Source organism: Anopheles moucheti, chromosome 2 (genome assembly GCF_943734755.1).
Source record: "Anopheles moucheti chromosome 2, idAnoMoucSN_F20_07, whole genome shotgun sequence".
Classification (NCBI taxonomy): Eukaryota; Metazoa; Arthropoda; class Insecta; order Diptera; family Culicidae; genus Anopheles; species Anopheles moucheti.
The window spans coordinates 1698963-1714713 of NC_069140.1; positions in this window are offsets into that span (position 1 = coordinate 1698963).

The following is a 15751-nucleotide window of genomic DNA, read 5'->3' on the forward strand; positions in this document are numbered from 1 at the left end:
GATCTTCATTATAATATTAGGAAGAGTTCATTAAAAACTTTTATAAATAAGAAAAACCTGTCTTTTGCATATACTTGCACTCGGCTGTGTTTGATTAGAAGTGGTATTAACAGCCAATAGTAGAAGATCCTCAACCATAACCAACAGTAGGATATCTCTTGAAATGATAAAATCCGGATACTACTTCCAGGCGTAACAACCTTCTAGCATATATCTACCATTTATGGATTTCCACACTTCTTTTCATCATGTAGCCGGACAGCCCTTGCTACGAATGGGATTTTCTATCGGTCATGTCGTGTGAAACCGGCTCCACCACTAAATACTTTGGCGAGTTGGTTAACGGTGAATTACAGACAGCAATCGTTTTTACTTTCTTTCCTGGAGATATCTTGATAATGTTTAAAGATGATTTTGTCTCATCAGATTGAGATAGATAGATTTAATAGAGAATTGGAAAGAAAGAACCTTTTATACCAAAAAAGACACAAAACTTCTGGATAAGTTAAATCGTTAATAGTTAGTTCATCAAAATTCAATTTTGTGTGATTGCTGTAACAAGAAATTTTTAGTATAATTTTTATGTCTGGTTCTGTTAAAACTGTACAGAGAAATCACATGTTCTATGAAGGTATATCTAAATTGACGCAAAAACAAACTTGGGTTTTCTGTAGCTTGCAGCGTGCAGTACAAGTAAAATGTTAGCATGGCTAGGGTATATTTTATACAATACTTCAAATGTCTAATTGACTGGTGTGAAAGAAAGAATGCGGCTAGTGGCGAAGGGATTGATCCCGGTCCCTCAACTTCGGCGTTGACCTTTTGCGAAGAAAAGACGCATGAACGATTTATTGCTACTTGATATTCAATCTTTAGCTAATTTTCTTAAGGAATCCTTCACCCCTTTTAAGAATACCTCCCCAAAACAAGAAATCCCCATGTACGATTAACGGAGGTAAGCGTTCCTGCATTCCGAACCGTCCGATAGGGGTGATGTTTACCGCTCGCATCTCTCGTAGGTGAATTTGTACCAGTGGTCAACAGGCGAGCCCGGTTAGTGTGCACGAAGCGAATGAAAACGAAGAACACGTCAAGTGAAATCAACCCTAAAATTCTCGATTTGAGTAATTGGGGTCAGTGCTGGTGTTAGAGTTATTTATTGTCTCTTGGCCAGGAAAAGATGGGCAATTCTTTTTTTCTTTGCCTCCGAAACGTAAGACTGGGAAGCCGTAAGACGTTTGCAAAACAAAACAGCCGATAGTGAGTTTTTAGTATCACGAAAGTTTCTTCCATGTACGATGATGCTTCTGGTAACTATGCTTCAAAATCCTGTCGAGGAATAGGAGATTGAGAACTGTTTTTTTTTATATATATCCAGTCAAACAAGGACAACGTTAGTGTTGTCTCGAGACAGCTTCGATAATCATAGATTATCATCAGGACTGGAGAGTTAAGAGATAATTTATAGAGGCAATCTGTATAAAGATGATAATAATATGACGTGCAGACGATGGCAACCAACGCGATCATCATTAGACTCTGCGGGCTGCGTTTCGTTGGGCTAATTCGTCTCCTCTGCAAAAGCCCCAGAACTCAGAGACACTTGTCCAGAGACAGAGAAAAAGTGCTGCTTTAGAGCACTCAGTCTGCGTGGATCAGTGTTAGCGGAGGTACGGCGCACGTTAATTTCCGAGAAGCACACGCACGATAGCCCGGCATCGAAGTTGAGATTTCGTTTTCGGTGGTATGCAATTTTCTCGGGAACCAATTAATAGAATTAACAAAACGATGCGTCGTCTTTTAAGCCTACGTTCTTATCGATTTATGTATGCGGCCAGAGACGGAGCCCAAGAGACAAGTCCTAATAACAGCTTAAAGACCCAGTGAGGTTTTTTTTAGCGTTCTGAAATTGTTCTATCAGCTCCGTGCTTACCCGAACCCGGTTTATCAGCTGCAAATGGACATTGTATGGCACCGGAGTAAGTGACTTAGAGGGGGGTGCAGAAGATGAGCAGCGCACTGGACTGATTTGCCAATTCAAGCGTACCGATGTCGAAAGGTCACTGCAGGTATGTTGATTAAAGTTTAGCATGGCGCGCGCGCAATTTCGTATCAAGAACGGCGACACCTTTGGTAACCGCAAGCATGGTCAGCATGGTCGAACGACGTTGGACGTAGGATAATTGGATTCCGTGGCGGAAACACGAACGTAATCAATCCGTCGCCAGTTCGCGGTCGCGGGTTCAGCCGGTCCTGCCGGTCCGCTTTCTAGGATGACTAGGGTCTTGGCTCGTTCGCTACCGTGTAAGAGTGACTGATCCACGGGAACACAGTACAGTGTCACTGTTTCTTGGTCACGTTTAGCTTTTCCCGGTACGCTGACTAGACCATCCTGGCAGGTGGTATACTCTCCTCACCACCGTTTAGTTCTTCTTTTGTGAGATTGCCACGTTCCGTTGTACATCGGAATTCTCCACACTTTTCAACCCAATGGCAGTGTTTTGCCCGCAATTTGCTATCTTCCCTTTTATTGGTCTAGATCTGGAGGGTACTCAGAACTGATTATGCATTTGCTGCATTGTGTTGGTTGTTTTCTTTTTTGCTTCTCAATAAAATATGGTGTACATTTGAATCGATTAACTGTTATTTACTCTCATCGCACATCAGAAATAGCATAGGAATTGAAAAAGCCACAAGTAACCTGTGCAGCGAGAAGGAGCGAGCGGAACATGAGGAACAAACGACAGGAAGGCTTAGATACAAATAAAAAACCAACATAGTGACATGAGGGAAAAGTGACTCAAGTAGCAATCTACCGACAATCGTCCCTTCATCAGCTCTAATGCATTGCAATCCACCCGATAGCAAGGTGACAGGGAGAGATATGGGAACGGAAAGGGGCCAATGCTAAATTTGGCCACAACAACTACCACGCTACCCCTTTAGAAGGGGAAGGTGTAAGCCCGTGATGTGAAAAAAACTCCCTAAAAACCCCTTTCTATCCCAAGCATATGTCCAGCATGATAAATAATCTCCATCTCCAAATCCTCACATCCAAAACCATAATATCCAAGAGGATACACATCGAGTATTGACCGATTAAGCTGCCGGTATTCGACAGGGTGAAATGCTTTGAAAATGTTGTACAAGGAAGATTTTTCACGGGTCTTTTCACCTCGATGATTTCTGTTTCGCAAAGGACGGGAAACGAACGGGATTGTACAGGTAATGCGCACGCTGCGATTGTCCGCATGGAGAGAGCGGGCGCAAAAAGGAAAACTTCTTCCCCAGACCCAATCAGTCTTCGATCTGGAAAATGGACAACCCTCCAGGGGGACTTATCCGATCCGAATGGGAAACCCTTTCGGCTCGGTATGCAAAAGGACACAACAACCGTTTCTCGTTGGGTAGTGCTGATTTCCGTTGCAACTGACAGAGGGAAGTCGTATTTTATCGAGCACTCCGTTTGTGGGTGTTGAAGGAGAAAAGGCCAGTTAGTTGGGCTGACGAAACATGCTGCTCGCCCCGCTCGCCCGCATGTCTAACCTGGGAAAGCTTGTCTAAACCGGCACACATCACATTTTGATCCAGAAACGGATTATGGGAACTTATCTACCGGAGAACAAAACAAAACGAAAGATAAATTCAGAACTTCTTACTCAAAAGTCATGTCTAAAGTCACGTCGTGGTTTACAATTAAGTTGACCAAGTGTAAAATAAGTGACATTTCGTTGTTTTTCTTCTATTTGGTTGTTAAAGCTTGATGATAAAATTGTGATTATGTGATTTGTAAGAAAAAAAGACTCTTTTTTCATTAAAAGCCGCATCTCCTCGAAAGGCAGAAGTTGGTTTCATACAAACCCTTCAACAAAAAAGTGCTGGTCTGAATGCTTTTCGTTACTCCTAATATATTGCTCGCGTTTATGCTGTCTGCAGCCCTTAATTAAGCGCAAGCAACCTCTGCGTCACGACACGCAAACAATTTTATAGGTGCCTCACTTTCCATCTAGTCTGTCATTTGCCTTCATTCGAGAGGGATATCTGGAGTGTTTGTCAAAAATCGCCAGCACCACAAACTTGTTCTCACGCTGCGTCAAACGTCATCATGAGCGCGATCACTCATCGATCGTACTAGGCTCGTGGAGGGGCAAAGCGGAAAAAACGCACATCGATAATGCTTTGGCTTTGCACCAATATTGCTGCTAACTAATTATATCGCACCGGATTTTCTAACCGATGTGTATGGCGGACGCGTGAGTTGCTGCGGTGGATATTGCTGCAGATAACACCACTGTTCGACCGTTCCAGACCGTACAGCAGATGGCCAAGGGATGAAAAGGCACAAAGATGGAGTAGAGAGAAAAAAATATGGAGGGAAAAAAAGGAATGTCCAGAAAAGCGAGACGCCACAAATCGTAAACTGTCATTATAATTATCAGCAAAGGATGCCAGAATCGTGACCGTGGGGCTGGCCTTCACATCGGGGCCCTGCTTTTTTGGCATCCCAGGACACAAACTGTTGCGCCGGAATGGTCTCCGAAACGGGGGAAACCATAGTGGTCAAGGACCAACACCGCACAGTAATTCGAACCGTACATCACCGTTTGTGTTCATGTGCGTCATTTTATGTACATCTGCACATTTATGTATTGGTGGTCGTTTGAAATTACACCATGTTGGTCCGGTTACGAATGTTGCAATGGTAGAACACATTTCTTTACGCCCGTACATCAGTTCCACCAGTATATCAACTTAATCACACTCGTCTAACGCTAACGTTTTGTGGAAGACAGCCCATCCATTCACTAATTTTAGTTTGAGAAGCCTTATTTCTTACATTACATGGTTGTATAAAATTTGAATTAGCAGGCCAGAATATATTAGAAGTCCATCCAGAGCCATGTTGTGCAAGTGTCGTTGACAAAACAAAAAAATCCATCCATGATAAACTGTGTATGAGTTCCAGAAAAAAACACAGGACCATAAGAATACACCAACGAATAGTAGGGTCTACCTTCAGCATGTGTGAGCAAGAGAAAAACTCTTCTGAGTTTAACTGTCTTCAAATTATATAGAATCTCATCTACAGAAGTCACAAGAGCAAAAGAATGGGGGGAAACACGCGACGACGCAGAGGTTGATGTTGATGTCTGCATTGCAAGGGATGAACTAACCCTAGTACAGTTTTGGGTACAGATATGCGATCGTTTCCTACCATGCAGCTTCGCCGAACATAATTCATAACCTGCAAGATTGGTAGGATGATCCTGCCCTGAGATCTTACGTCTTGCGTGTTTGGGCCCTGCCTGCGCAGGCTTCACCGGCGGAGAGGAGTTATGAAAATCATTATTCAGGAGTCAAAACCCATGCTCAGGGAGCAGCTTGCAGCCACGTACTGGCCCCCAAGACGAATGCACCAGGGTGATCCTCTCCCGCGTGTCGAATCGTGAGAACGCTACGCAAAGAAAGAACAGCACCGTGTATCGAGAGTTTTCATTTACAAAACCATCCGGCGAACCATCCGGGGGCCCTCCACCGAGCCAAGAATCAGAACTCCCAGGCCAAAAACACTGCGCCTCGACGAGTGACTCGTCTCTTCCGTACGCGAGGAGGTACCTTTTACGATCACGACTGCCGTAGCAAATTCCCTTCCGCGAACGGGTTCCTTGACGGGGCGCTCTGCTGGTGCAACGGTTTTGCAGACGGGGAAGTCAAAATGTCATACCGCACTCAGGGCGCAGGCGGTGGTGCATTTGATGAGTATACCTTGCGTTTACCGTCCCTCCGCAAGTGGGCACCCGGGTACGGAAACTGGCAGCACCAATCATCGGTACCGGCAGTAGTGAAATGCAAATAAATTTTCCATTTATTACCCTTGACTTTACATCCATCGCCTTGCAACCCATAACAGGTCCTGTGCCAGGGCCAGGGTCTTGTGAAGACACTCGTTCGGGGATGCAACGGCAGTGCAATCTAAATTCACTTCAGCGGCGGCTAATCAACTGTTGAGATGACACCGAAGATTTGTGGCCCATTTCGTGGAAATGATAGGGGAGATGCAAGTTGGATGTATTTCTAGCCGGTTGTTTCGGGCTTCCGTCTCAATCTACCGCACGGTTTCTGTTTTTGTGTTGCCATGAATGTAGAACTGAGGTGGTAATGCTACACATGCAAGAATACGGTATGAAAATTCTGAAGTTACTGCTTTCCACAAGTATGCCAAGTATGCAAGTAATATTCCTAAATCTAGAATCAAATGTCAAATGCATCTCAGATATTTGACTAGGAAATATAAAAGATGACAGAAATTACAACAAAATTGCAACTTCCAAGCTTGGAATTCGAACTTCCAAGTCTCGCATACGCCATTACATGACTTTATAGTTCCCCAAGGACCCAATTTATTCACCATTTCCAAGAACAAATATGTTTCTAGAGTAATTTCAGAAGATCTTTGAATTTCCTCAGATTTACCAGATGTCTCTGTAACTCCCCAAGAACCCAATTTATTCACCACTTCCAAGAACAAGAAGTATGTTTTTAGAGTAATGTCAGAAGATCTCTTGGTTTTTTGGACATAAGTAATGACCTTTTCTCATTTACTTACTTACTTAAGGACAATAAAAAAATAAACTCATTTTCACACGGTCTGCCTTTTTATGGCATCCGATCGGAAAGTGGTAATGACAGATGAACATTAGGTTTTTTTTTATTGAGATGCATCAGCTAAGCTTCAATTCATTTCAAATCAGCTTGAAAGCCTGACTAGTGCAGCGTTCCATTCCATTCCGGCCATTCCATCATTGCCGGCAATTGCAACAGTGTTCTTACGAGGCATTGCATAAATTAAGTCCTCCACCGGGCAAACACTATTGATTTATGCGCGCGTTTCGTTCGATCATGTGGCCATTCTGTCGAACAGCCCTTTAATTGCTGATACATCAGACAACTCGTGTTTCCGAGCCCCGGTTGCCCCGTACGAATTTCGCGATCGATCCAAGTGTCCTGGGCCGTGTCGGCCCGACCGACTATCTCAATCGGATGCGATCGGTTATGTGGAGAGTGGCGAGCACACACATCACATCACGTGAGCGTGACAACGGCGAAGGTCCCGGATGAACGTTTCCCCCCTGCGAAGTGTGAGAATATCCTCTACAATGTCAGCAATTAGCGAGATAAATGCTTTATTTATTCCTTACTCATCGCACATTTTATCACCCATCTCTCATCATCGTCATCGCCGAAGTGCATCAGTGCTGCAGTTCTTCCCGTCGTCAAGTTTGTGCCGTTCCTTGAGGTTGTTCCCTGCTTGCGCTGCAGGCAACTCATATCAGCGTGCCCGAACTGTCACGCACTACATTATAGGCGGCACCGGCGAGGATTCTTCCCGCTTTTTTTCGGGCTGCGATCGTGATGTGCCCGAGTCAGAAGATTTATTTTTAATATGATAGTTTTCTAACGCCTACCGACACTAATCAATCGATCGATTGCATCGCAAAAACGGGCAATGAATTGCTTTATCGCAAATGTACTTACGATGCTATCAGCGGGCACCGATACGAAATGATACGTTCGCGCAGAAAAGTGCATAAACGCATAATTTGAATTCATTAGCATTCAATTTATGCACCACGGCACCAATGCATCAAATTGATTTCGAAAGGGTGTGAACTGTAACAGCACAATGATTAAATAATGTTTGCCGAGTTTTATTTTTACCCAAATGACCATAATGAAATGCGTAAATGCGTGTCCAGCCGTTGCCAGTGCCGGCGAAAGGCAGGCAGTGCTGCAGCAGCAACAAAAACGAGGAACCTTCAAGTAATATTGTATTAACTTTCAATTAGTTATAAAATCATCACATGTCAATTTGCGGAACGCCCCGAAGCTAAACAGCCTTTAAAGTACGCATTATACACCGGGCAGCCGAACAACTAACTGCGCCGGCCCGATGCACGACAGCGAGTGGGTATGGGATGCACCCGATCATGCATTTTCCCCCATGGTAGGAATGAGCAAATATGATCCGGAAAAGGCGCCGGCAAGTGGTTGGCAGTGCCGTGCCTCGGAAAAGCAAAGATTAAGATGAGAAAATAATAATTGAAAGTAAAGCGACCCGGTACCCGGTGCCCCGGTTGCGTTCGGTTGATTGTGTGACGTGCGCATTGCTATAAAAGCTTTGCTCCTTTAGTTAGTAGTACCGCGCAAGTGATAATAAACAAGAATATGACACAACATCATGAGCAAGGTGACTGGGAGAATGTACCACCGAAAGCTAAACTAAACTACTTACGCACAGCCACAGCAAAGGAGAGGAGTAAAAGGCGGCATCAAAAATCGACCAAGCCATATTAACATATTCTGCATAAATTATATCGCCCAATATGCAGAAAATAAAATCAATAACCAAAACTTGAGCAACAAGAATTTAAGGACGGTCTTGAAGGGGACCGCAGCAGCAGCAAAAAATCTGGAGGAAAATGTGCCGAATCGTACGAAGCGGATAAGGGAAGAAAGATGCAAGAGAACGCAGAATGAGAAATGATTTTTTAAGGATGTATACAGACCAAAATAGCGTGGCCTCGCACGAGCCTTGGTCTGTTGTTGGTCTGTTGTTGCGCCGCTGAACTAGATAGACGCCGATAGGTACGTATGTGTGTGCGTTTGGAAATTGCAAGATATTTGTTAATTTGTAAATTTTACCCGCTACCCAATCAGCCCGCGGGGACATTGACGAGAATTGAATTCGTTCAAAAGGGAAATGACGAGAGTGTTTATGGTTAATTGTCCATAATTAGATGGCTTCACTGTGTGGCTTGTGTGATAATTGATTTTCCTCGCATCGTTGGCGAACGTGTTGGAGCTGGATTCTTCAGTGTGTAGTTGAGCATCAAATTTGTATTTGTAAAACATTACTCAACTGGAAGAAATCACCAAAATTATTGCATTAGTCAAATTGTGTGTTTGAAAGATCATGCTCACCCCGTACGTACCTTTAGAGTTTCCAGCTAGAGGTTCTACACTTGACATCCAAACCGCTTTGCCGACGCTCAAGTACACGACCCTTTGAACTCTATCACAGCAAGATCGATGGACAGATAGTTGTAAATTATCGTACATATACTGAGCATTCCTGGCATTGACATGATTCCTGTTGCGTCTATATCAATATCACTGCCGTTATAGCATGGAAACGATGAGCTCATGCGCTCGTCCAACATAGGTCGGTTGTCTCAGTCTGCTAAAAGACGCGCAAGATGATTTGTTTTGAGTGAGCGAATCACTGTCCCAGCGTTGTTAGTTCCGTGTGCGGTACGAGGTGACCTTCATTCGCATTGTTGTTGAGATTGGAGATCGATATTCTGTGACCATGCGGCCAGATTCAATCGGACTGGTCTTTGGTAATCGATCAAAATTATAGCTTTGCTCTATGGGTAGCGCAAACAGTCACAGATACTTAGATAACCAATGTTCGCCACGAGGGACGGATCACAGAGATAAGAGAGTTTCAGAGCAAGTTAATCAAATTATACATCAGTCCATGAATGTATCGCACGATATAGCTATAAAACTCCCATAAACTACGTCCAAGCATTCGTGATCACTTTCGTTCTCATCCAATGTCATTTGAAGGCTGTACATCTTCCCTTTCGTGAAGTTTTATGCTACATTTTTTTAATACTTTGCCGTAAAAAATTTAACATCCCTTTGTCCAGTTCGTCACGGCACATTCTTGATGCATTTTGTTCGTTCGAGCTTCCTAAAGGCAACCGATTGCTATTTGAAAGAGATAGTGTCATCTTCTCATGATTCGAGCTTTTTTTTCGTGTATCCCATCACATCAACAGCAAACGGCGGGGCGGGGATGTATGTAGAATTCAACAGATTTTTACTACGCCGTTCCCAGCATCCGTGCTTAGCGCTTTGCTCTTTGGCCCTTCGGTTCGGATCCGGCGATGATCATGCGCGAGCGGTTTGATACGTGTCATTAAAATGTAATAATTTAATAAGAGACGTGTTCCACTCGGATTGTTCCGAGATGACAAAGCTGCCCTTCCGTGTGCCTTCGCACCCTGCCCGCTGTGCACCTGTTTCGCGAAACCTAGGAGACGAAGTTAACCTGTGTCGAATGACTTTTTCCTTTACGTGATTACTGCAACAGTGAATGATTAATGAGTTTTCTTGATCTCTGTGAGGCGAAACAGCGATACCCTTCGCCCGTTTTGTCGTTCTGTCGCACACAATGTTCGGCTGGTTGTCGAGCCTGTCGAGCGTCACAATTGTTCGGGCAGATGATTGTACGGGTGACGGGTGACTTTGTTTTGGTTTCGCAGATTGTCGCGCAGGTCGCTCAGGTTCAAGGTTGTCCCGCAATGATTTCTTCGACAGCCGGTAAATGGTTTGGTCCGTAGAGTTACTGCTTGCTGCAGTGGTTGGCTGGATGATTTAAGGATTTTTTTCCAATAAATAACATTAGGATGAAACTTCATGTCCGTAATAGTTACGTCAACCGCTATATATTGTCTAGGCACATCGAATTATTCGATTCGGGAACCAGTTTCGCATGGAACACCGAATACGACGTTACTATCAACTTAAAATCAAATTTATCGAAGTCGACTCTAATGGCAAGTGACTTTACAAAGGACTTTTCATTATTTCCTGCATGGAAGAATGTTTACGAGGGTCAAAAAAACGCCTCCTCTCACACGAACCGTCTATGCCATTTGTCTGATTAGCTGTTTAGTTGCATGAAGATGGTGGATATATTCGAGCGATATTGCTTCTGCTTCTGCAGTATTTTCCGGTACGGCACTAGCGACTCTTGCCGGCTTAGCGGTCCCATAGTAGACATGTGCAACCAACTGCACCATATAAATTTCAGACCACAAACACACGGCAAATGATAAATGGACTGTAGAACGCCTTTCCGAATGCAGGTCGGTTCGGGTTGTTGTTCCTTACCAGTGCACAATGATAGTGCTTCTGATGCAGAAACCTAATCTTAGACGATAGGGCAGCATAAGAACTCCTCCTCTTTCGGTGTACAGTAATCCATAGGGTGTGTGTTGCGGTTGGTTATAGAGTGGACATCCTTATCAGTACGCAATCTTCAACATACCGAGGCGGTGAATTCACTTCGAGAGGGAACCACTTCGCACCGTGGAAACCGTTTACCGCGGATGGATAAAAGGAAGTAAAGTAAATGCAGAAAAAGGCTTCACCGAGCCAATGCCGGTGGTGGCAACATATGCAGTTTAAAATCAAACCTTGTCGTGACCTTGAAAAGCCTTGGGGCTTGCACTCATGGTTATAGCCAATAAACTGAAGCCATGTCTGATTCTGTAATTTAAGCCACTTCATTACTCTCGGTTTCGCCAACGATTGCGTACTGGAGGGGCAATAGAGCAAGCAGGAGGGAAGCTAAATCGAGGATCGGTCCTATCGTGACGCAGCTACGCACACAGGCTCCATGATACAATTTTGGTACACCGTCTGTCACTTACAGTGACGGGGTGCAGACCCTTCGTTCAGGCCATTTACTCAACGATTATCGCTCCAGTCTTTTAACGACATTACAGAACAGAACACACAGGACGAACCGGATGATGGCCATCGACGCATTTCGTTGTTCATCCGGAGCACGCAGCACCCTTGTGGTAGAATGGAGTGACCACAGCAGCAACACGATAACGATGGCAATCGTAGGGTAGATATGTCAAACCAAGAATTACAATTAAAAAGTGATTCAAGACATTTGTCTGACTTTTTCCAAGATATCGAGTTAGAGTCCCATTACACACTTCTTTGTGTGTCTCTTTGATAACTACTCAAACATATTTGTGTACAACTTATACAACTATCAAGAAACAAACGCTTAAAAGCAAAGAAGAAACTGGCGAACCGGTGCGAAGATCCCAAGCACCGGGAAAGCAAGAACTCAAGCGGCGTTGACAATCTATAATCAAACAATAACTCATCCTTCGATCTCTAAAAACAGTGTGCATTAAATGACTTGTATCGTCCGATCGCACACCATACGGCACACGGAAATCTTGCAAATCATGTTATCCAAACGTTTCTTTCAAGCCTTCTTTCGTTTTAGCCGCTGTGGACTGGCCTTTCAAGGTACTTCTGGAAGGTGGTTGTCATGCTGAAGTTTGAAAACATAAAAGGAAAGCCATGCCCCGGCCCACCGTACACGCGGCGAAGGTTTATAAAAATATTATCCCATTGACGTTCCCATATGGTTGAGTTTGATCGTGGTCTTTTAAAATTTGTTTCAAATCTTTCAACACCGCAGCATTCATTTCGTGAGACAAGTGAATATCGTCACGGAAAGGTGTAGTATCGAAAATACAACAATAAGCAACCCTAATTCGGGTACGATGAGGGCGCGATCATGATGCCAATCGGTTGGCCGGACCATGATCAGGGCAATAATAACAAAAAGTCATTACAGATACCATACCTTAATGTGTCTTTGAGGCTTTGGTTGATCCAATTTACTGAATTGTAGAAGCAATTTGGTGTCCTGAACTTTATCCGGTCACTTATTCCCGCACAAAATTACTCTTCGTCCGTTGCGTTGCGCTGCGAGATGACAGCAAGCGATAGTTTTGGCTCAGATTGAATCGAGGGAATCGAGGGAATTCAGGATAGCCCGGTTTCGGCTTTTCGTCGCTCGATCGTCTCGATCGTGTAACGAGCGCAATTTTCGGGACGCAATACTGATGTAATCGAATTGGGCGAAGTCAGATGAATATCAACACAAAGGCATGCGGTCGCGATAGCGCTGCCGGACCCGTGACAACTGTGACTAAAGTGAACAAAACGAAGAGAAGGATCACAAAGCGGCACAAGCGACGAACCCCCTCCTTGCGGGAAGGACGGTCAAACCGAGAGCCGAAAATTCAATTTCGTGGGCACCTCGGATCGGAAAGATTCTCCCCTGGACAGTCTGGATCAGTTGGCAACGATCCCAAAAGACGGTGTGACGATCTGGCTGGCAGGCATCGGTGCGCAGGTAGAATGGTTTCAGGCGCAGGCTGCGTGCATGCGATCGAAGATGAAGAAAAAATATGATTAATTTTCTTGTTTCTTTTGTCGTGAAGCCGACAGAATGTATGTATTTATAGATCACATTAATAACGACACACACGGATCGCTATTCGTTGTCCGGATCAGTCGGCTAGTTTGTCGTTGGCGTTTGTGCGCCGACCGAGAATGATTGCTGCCGCCGCACACGGGACATCAGCAAAGCGATGGGACGATTTTTGGGACCGTCGTTTTGTCTCGGTGCGATCCTTTAACGATTTGGTAAGTGCTCGGTATAACACTTGGCCGATCATTATTTTTTTTTCTAAATCTAATCAAATATTTAGCAAGTAAGGCATACGCGATCGTGCCGATCGTTATGTCCCATGGTTGTACTCGTTTGCAACATTCTTAGAAGCTGCTCGCTAGTTTAGTTATTGGAACCAACAAGCCATCAACATTGTTGCCTTTTTTGATCCCAGGCATGGACGAAGCGCTCTGGAGCTGGAAGACAAAGCGCTGCAACTGAGTCAAGCTGGTCAAGCGCAATAAATAACGATCTGTTTTTTTTTGCTTCTTCTTCGAAGGGATACTGAAGACGCAAGATGAATGAGGTGTGATCTTGCTCACAGATCGTTTATTTTCGATTTTATGTAGCGATGGGTGACGATCAACGAAGATAAATGTTGCAAGATGTACAAAACAAATGTCAATCGTGATTACTCACTGACGGAAACGTTCGTATTGCGGCACACATGTCTCGCTTGTACGTACACATGTACACACTGGGAATTATTAATATTTTTTCTAAACTTTGAAGCAGTAGTTGTGTTGTGTCAACCCATTCCAACGTGAGTTTTTCCTCTGAATATCGGCTACAAATCAACGCAGCTAACTAGCGTTGCTTCTTTCGAGAATAGAATAGACCACTCTGCTTTACAGCTTTGATACGCTCAAAAAGTCGATCAATGTTTCGATTCCCTTTTCTACGCACCCTCATGTAAAGGGTTCCAAAACTTTTCCAAACATCCTTTTCCAGCAATGCTCTCAAGTGCTGTGTGTCGTTTACGGTCATTCGAGTCTTGCGCGGCTTCGTGACTAGGCCCCGAATGCCTTGTCTTGTCATCGAAATTTTGAACCCGGGTGATGGACCACTTGTTTTGCCGTGACTTCTCGAGCGCACCTTGAACACGCAGCAGTGTTTTTTCGAGCCGCTCCGGTGACATGCCAGAAAATGCCAAAGAAAAACATCCACCCAGGACAGCAACAACAACAGTGACAGTGAAGTAACAAAAACTACCACACACAAGAAAAATAGAAATGTCAAACAAGCAGAAGCAGGGACGACTCCGAACGGTCTCGGCAAGGGTACGGATTTGGATGCGACACAATGGAATTCATCCAACCACGACCACGAGGTACTCGCCCGGGGACTCCGGGACTCCGGGAATGTGCTCTGAAAAGCTGGCGGTGGGAGCCAGGGAGGGCGATGGGTTTTGCGGACACGGGTGGTGTGTGAGGCTGTCATTTATGGCATCATGGTTTTGTTGGAAGATTGGACATGGAGGCGGTGATGGTGGTGAGGTGTGGCAAAGTGGTTGAAATGAAATACCGTGCTGCGGCGGGAGAGTGGAATTGTAAACTAAATGAATATTTTGATGTCAGATCAGCTCGGACAAAAGGGCCCCGGAACGTGACGCGATCATAAGTATGAGAAATGATGTTTATATCCGCACCACTATGCTTCATACACATAATCGAATCACCTCAGGGTAAGGGACAGTTCGTTAGCATGCAAGTCTTGTCCGAGTTGGGGGAGGAACTCCGTGGAGTGGGTCGGCCGGTGCTGCAGTGCTGAAGACGGCAGAGGCAAAAAAAGTTATCAATTTCAAGGTTTGGGTTAAATCGTTGCCGGAGGGGTCAGCGCAAAGAGTGAGAATCAGAGTGGTCCAATTTTCGGCCCCAAAATAATAAAAAATAAAACCGCAACATAACGCTGGCTGGAAGGCGTGGAAGATGAAGCAAAAAAACGCACCCACCACACACACACACACACACCATGTGGAGACACGCCGCTGGATAAAATATGATTATTTTATACTGCTTTCGATATCTTCCGATGAAATATTGGTTTATGGAGCGATTATGTACGAATAGCACCGCGTGCGTGCGCGTGTGTTTGTGCGGCAAGCGGCAAGTGTGAGTCGAAAGGATGCATAGCGAAATGGAAGGGACAATCATTCCAGGGTTTGCCGTTGTCTGTTTTATCTTTCTGCCAAGACGATTTCACGCTGCCTTCCGATTTTGAGTCTTGATCGCGGCTGCGGCAAGCGACCGTGCGGTTCCGCAAGGGATGGTGTGTTTGGTGCGGTGTTTTATGTAGAAATTCAGTCATAGGGGAGGGTCCGGGGCTCAGTGACCGCTGTCAACCGAATCAGCCTTTGGCAGCCATTGTGGGAAGGGCGGAACGCAACGGAACCTTGGCGTCGTGGTGTGCAGAATTGAGGGAAGGATTCGGACCATCGTTTCCGCCAGTTCACCTTCGCGCAATATCAACATCACAATTTATTGTATTGTGATCCCGCACCCCCACCATGGCCACATTCGCCTATCCGCGCGCATCGGGACCGGGCGGTTGCGGCATGCGGGGGGGTGCGCGTGTGCTTACATATGGTGAGAACAAACGGATGGATATTGCCAAATGATGGAATCG